The 6,179-nt window shown below is 34.6% G+C and overlaps 1 long non-coding RNA gene across 1 annotated transcript; it reads right to left on the bottom strand.

Annotated features, from left to right (window-relative positions):
• Window positions 1–2,511: 2,511 nt before the first annotated feature.
• On the bottom strand, window positions 2,512–5,389 carry LOC142179494 (uncharacterized). The gene is made up of 2 exons (XR_012707805.1): window positions 5,059–5,389; window positions 2,512–3,087 (listed from the first exon to the last, which is right to left on the bottom strand). It is a non-coding gene; the product is annotated as an uncharacterized LOC142179494 (long non-coding RNA).
• Between the last annotated feature and the right edge of the window lie 790 nt (window positions 5,390–6,179).

Raw genomic sequence — 6,179 nt, 5'->3', positions numbered from 1 at the left:
CGAAACAGAATTATTTATTCAAGTTCAGAGTCGCCACTTGGGATAATTTATGGTGTCCCAAACACCAGTTTAAAACCCCGAATCGAGCAAATTTGACTCTGTTTTACAGTCCGCAAAACACAAAAATCCGGGTAAGGAATTCTATTTACCAGGGAGAAGGTGTTAGGCATTCCTGAGTTCCGTGATTTTAGCACGGTTGCTTTAATCATATACCTGGCTTATTAAATTGTCTAATTACTTATTTTAGAATCTATGTACATTTTTCTATTTTTATTCGAGAAGGAAACGAGGCACGCGTACGTGTACTCATTTGTTTGGCGCATCAAAAATCATGTCACGCGTACGTGTCCATAATCAATAACGCTTTATTAATATTAAGAAAATTTGGTCAACGTTGCGCGAACGCATACCTCGATTTTGTTATTTGGATCATAATCATATCACGCGAACGTGTACACAATCACGATGATAGATTAAGTCGCGCCTAAAGCAAGCTACGATATTTGTGATTTGTTTACTATTCCAATTTGAGATTATTGCGAGACCATGAGTTATGGAAATCAAATGTGGATGAAGTATAGATTTAATTAAAGAGAAGCGCTCGCCCTTTCCCCACTCCATAACCCGGCAGTCAAACAAGTTAATGCTAATGAGGCAAGTCGACATTTAAATATTGAAAGCATTTAGGAACTAGAGCTATCCAAATTCAAACCTTTCTTTAACTATATCCAAATTCATCCAATCTGACAATTGTAACACGAATCCATGACAAGTTACAATTTTTTCCTTCTCAGAGGCATTGCATAGAGAAAGATAAGAGCCAATTAGAAACCATGTTCTCAAACAGTTTTACTGGCGTTTTCATTTACTAATTAACAATTGAAAGTTGCATTGTAGACTACACTATAGCACACGAACCTTAATGCACTCTGTTATAGTCTGATTGCACGAGCTACTCAAAAACAAACCTTCGATTAATTGATCAAGAAAAGAACGTAGGAAATGCATCCAGCAAAAGCTGGCAACATAGACAGCTTATATGAGTCTGTACAGGGTATTGTTTGAGCACATTGCTGAAATATGAAACATGCTCTTCATGGGAGCGTACAGAAAAAGTAACCAAGTAAAAGATAGGTAGTTTGAAAATACGATGAAGGCCCCTCACTGTTTCTCAAACCCATTGAAGATTCTTGAGAGCTAAGTTTCGCCAATCCACCAGAGACAAATTCACTAAGATAACAAATGCTCATGCCTCAATATCAAAGACTACGGTGGAACTAATGCTGTACTCTGGGCCGGGCCTAAATGGGCCAAACGGGCCGGCTTAACGGGCTTGCTTAGCGGGCCTGGGCTCTGACGGTCCCGGGCTTCGTGGGCTCAACGGGTGGAACCAGCCCGTGACGGGCCTGAGCCCATATGGTCCTGGGCTAAACGGGCCGGACTCGTGGGCTTAGCGGGCCTAACAGGCTTTTTTATTTCCGGGCTTTTTTTTTTTATTTAATTTTTTTTGTTTAAGGTAATTTCTTGTAAACCATATCATGGCTATATAAAAAATATATATGTAGTATATATGTAGAAATCTAATTATTAAAGTGCTTGACGAAAAAGTAAAATAGCAAAACAATAGTAAAACTAAATTGCCATGCATAATAAATTAATAAGAAAGTACAACATGAAGCATAAATACATCTAATAATTTTAAAATAACACAAATTATTGAAAAATCTTAAAGACGAATTTACGGATAAATACCATCAACACAATACGTTATATGCCTCCTTAAAATGCTTGTGATACACCCTGAACGAAAATTTAAGACTCTTCCACAGTTCTTGCACTTTAATATTTGGCCTTCTTCATTTTCTTCAAGCACTTCATAGTAGTGCGAAACAAATAAGCGCACTCTTTCCGAACGAGGCATAATGTAACTTGAAAATTAAGATTGAGACTTGAAGTCTTGAAAATTGGAGATTGAGAGAAATTTAGATTGAGAAATGAGTATTGAGTATTGAAATGAAGAAGAGGGAGGGAGGTATTTATAGTGTTAGAGAATGTTAGTTTTGTAAATTGAAAAGAAAAACGGCTATTTGTGCAATATGGCCTTTGGTGGTCATTGGGGGTGGAGCCCTCATTTTGAATTTTGAAAATTCTTGTTTTGTAGTATATATAGTATACTAGTATATATATATATATATATATATATATATATATATATATATATATATATATATATTGTATGTTATGTATATATATTACCTTATATATTTTCTTGTAGTATATATTGTATGTTATGTATATATATTCCCTTATATATTTTCTTGTAGTATATATTGTATGTTATGTATATATATTCCCTTATATATTTTCTTGTAGTATATATTGTATGTTATGTATATATATTCCCTTATATATTTTCTTGTAGTATATATTGTATGTTATGTATATATATATATTATAGCTTATAAATAATTGCAAGTTAAATACAAAAAAATATTGCAAAAAGATATTCAAGGGCATGTCTTATAATTTTTATTACCAAAAATGACATATCTTTCTTATTCTTCCTCCCCCCAATGGAATGAGCACAACAAGGTACTAATACCACCATTAAAAGAGAAAAAACTAAAAGAAGATGTGCCAAAGTACAAGTTACACCATAATCTACATTGTATCTCTAACAAATCTCATAAATCCTTCAAGGTTCGGAGGAGGTTGCGTTGGTGGTGGTGGAAAAGAAGCTTGTTCATCACCACTTCCGGGCGAAGCAACATCTTTCGCAAGTTCCGCCATCATTTCTTCATAAGCTTCATCTATCACCGATTGTGATTCCGGAATTCCATAGTTTCTTCTTTCCGAGCGGATCCAATCTCTGAACAATACAGATTTTTCCAAGCTCTCCCTCATAGACGCTCTATGATCACCTATTTGAAGTCTTGCTTGACTGAAAGCTCTCTCTGTTGCAACAATTAAAGCTTGAATAGATAAAATATCCCGAGCCATCCTTGCAAGAACCGGAAAATATTTTTCCCTTGCCTTCCACCATTCCAAAAGATCAAAAGTGCCGTCTGGATTCTCCTTTTCAAGTCTCTGCGACAAATAAATTTGAAACTCATTTAGATGTGAAGTTTCATCATAATTATCACCTTGAGAACCCCTGAACTCCGTCCAGGATTTAAGTGCTTTTAAGCCCGCAACTCTTTTAGACGATTGTGAACTAGACGAAGTAGGGGTTGGAACATTTGGCCTAGCATACTTTAAGGCAAGTTGATAATCATTATAAATTGTTTGAGTATTAATTTTAATTGAGGCTTTTGCATCTGCAAGTGTAGAAAATTCCTCATTTGAAAGATCTAAAGCCTTATAAATATTTGAGTACCAAAAATGAGGACCTCCTAATTTCATTGTAGGATTTAACATTGCAACAACACCATAAATAGGAGGGATAGAGAAAAAATATTTTTTAAACTTTTCTTTCATTGCATTTATAGCAAATTGATAAATTTTCCCACCCTCCGAAAATTCAACAAACAAATCACATAGTGCTGCAATATAAACTAAACAATTTGAAATAGTAGGATAATATTGCCCAGAAAATGCATTTATAGCAATTTGAAAATGTTCTAAAAAATCTATAAGAATTTTAACATTCGTCCAATCTTGAGTAGTAAGCATTTCATCATCATCCTCACCACCTACCCGAGCATTAAACGTTGCATTAATTGGGTTTCTATATTCATATGCCACTACTAAACTTTCGTACATACAATTCCATGGGTAATTGAAATTTCCAATTCCACTGAAGCTAATCTCAAAAATTAAAGCCTACAACTTCACAAAAGAAAGTTTCAAAATGAGTTATGGATAATTTAGTCGAATTGAGCATGCTTCAAAGAATCTACGATTGACCCTTCACTTTAAACTCGTCTTACAGATGCTACACCAGCCAAGAAACATATCTTACGTAACAAAAGACTTTAGCGCAAACTGCCAGCTAAACTGGTACCCAACAAGATGTTGCATCAATTGTAGAATAGCAACCCAATATTTTGAGCTAAGCAGATAGGATCTACAATAGATATAAAGCATCGAAAGATATCTTCCCCAACTCATTTCATGCTTAAACCCCAAACAAAGTGCGCAAAAGAACAAATGAACTCGCAAAGTTGTAAGAACTATTTTTGTTCTCTGAATTATAACATTAATCGGTTAACATCATAAGAAACTAAGTACGACCAACATATGTCTAAATGAAATCCAGCAGAGATTAACAAAGACCACAACATCAATTTATCAAGAACGTAAACAGATTATGACCAATCCAGAAGCTTAATCATGCTTCCGGCACCTTAATTCATACCAACTATTCATGCTCGAACCTAAAGAAATCAGCAGAATGTCTAGTATTTCAACATCTTAATACCCTTCTTTGCCTAATAGTTATGAAACTAATTGAAACTTCATTCACACACGCTAAAACCATATAGAAGCATTCAGTCAGATTAGTTTCATCTAAACAAACTCGCACACATTCTCCAAACTAAAACCCCGAATTTCATTGTGTATTAGATTCACCAAATAACATAAGAGAGGGAGTAAAGAGATGCACTAGAGTAAAAAAACTTTTGATTAACTTTGATATCGACAAATTCGAACAGAAACGAGTGAAACAATGACGAGCAAGTCAGGAACCGGGAGCTCGAATCACGAACGACAACTAGAACTTCAAACGGACATCATTTTTAAAACCAAAAATCAAAGAGAAGAGAATAGGATCTCTTTCATATATTTTCTAAAATCTAAACCCAAACTTGAGAATCCGAAAAAAAAACAGCAATCAAAGGAGTTGGAATTTTTTTATATTTTCGAATTTGAAATCAGAAATCAAGACTAGAATGAACTTTTTTTTATCTACTAACCAACTGGAACGAAAAAAAAACAAAGGAAAATCGAAATCAAAACCCAAAACCCTAGCTTTTTTTTTCCAGAAAAATCTCTCTGTATCCCCCCCAAAAAAATCTTTCGAAAAAGAAAAACCTCCTCAAACAAGAAAATCCTCACCTTATATAACCTCTCCAAATTCTCGAACCTTTTGCCCAAAATCCGAAATACCTTTCAATCTCTTTTGTGAACTATTTTAGGGACAAATGGATGGCATGGATTGATTTTCATCCATCCATGGCTCCCATTCATCCAATAAATCGCTCGAGAGGCTAAAGAACATGTGAAAATCGGGAAGGAATCTTCTTATTGTCAGAGTTAGTTATGCTATGTGGCAAGATGAGAGAGAATGAAGCACGTGAGGTGAGTTTTGGGGTGAACTCGGGCGAGTTTGGGCGAGGCAGAGGTGGAGAAGGGGTGGGCGCCAATTCTGGGTTCTCTAGGTTAGAATGCTAGGGTTGGGAAGAGTTATAATGGGGCTTTTAGATGGGGATGGATTTTAATTGTGTCCGTTGGATGGGATGAATTGAATGGTTGAGATTAAAAAGGGTTTTTTGCGCTGGGCGGATCTGGTTTGGGGCGGGTCACAGGTCTAAAAGTGTATTGGGTTGGGCGATTTTGTGGAGAAGAATTTGGGTTCATGGATTAGTTTGGCCCAATTTAGGGATTTAACAAGCTTTTCTCTTTTTCTTTTTTTGTTATCTTTTCTTGATTTTTAATCTAATAAATTAATTAAAAATCTTAGACTAAAATCTAACTTGAAAATTTATATTTTTTTTAACTTAAACATAAATAATTAACTCAAAGCTAATGCAAGAAAATTGCTATTTTGAGATTAAAAGCTAAAAATGTAAAAATGGCCAATATTTTTTAATTTTTTGTTTATTAATGCAATTAATTAACAACTTAAAACCTAAAGATACAAATATCAACCTCAAAATGCAATACATGAAATTTGAACATTTTAGGGTATTTTCCCATGATTTTTTAAAATATTAAATATGCACCAAAATGTAACTAAATGCAAACAATTACCAAACAATTACTATAAATTCCTAAAATAATAAATACTCTTAAAAGAAAATCCATTTGCGTCTTTTGTAGGAATATAATTATACGGGCAAAAATCACGTGCTCACAACACTGAACACCCAAAATCCGAACGATGGGAAGTTGGGTCCGAATTGGGAAGGACTGTACCAGATTCTCGAGGTCACCGGGGAAGGATCCTATAAACTCGA

Source organism: Nicotiana tabacum, chromosome 3 (genome assembly GCF_000715075.1).
Source record: "Nicotiana tabacum cultivar K326 chromosome 3, ASM71507v2, whole genome shotgun sequence".
In the NCBI taxonomy this organism is placed as follows: domain Eukaryota; kingdom Viridiplantae; phylum Streptophyta; class Magnoliopsida; order Solanales; family Solanaceae; genus Nicotiana; species Nicotiana tabacum.
Note: the sequence above shows the minus strand (reverse complement) of the source record. Positions and strands in the feature narration are given on the sequence as shown.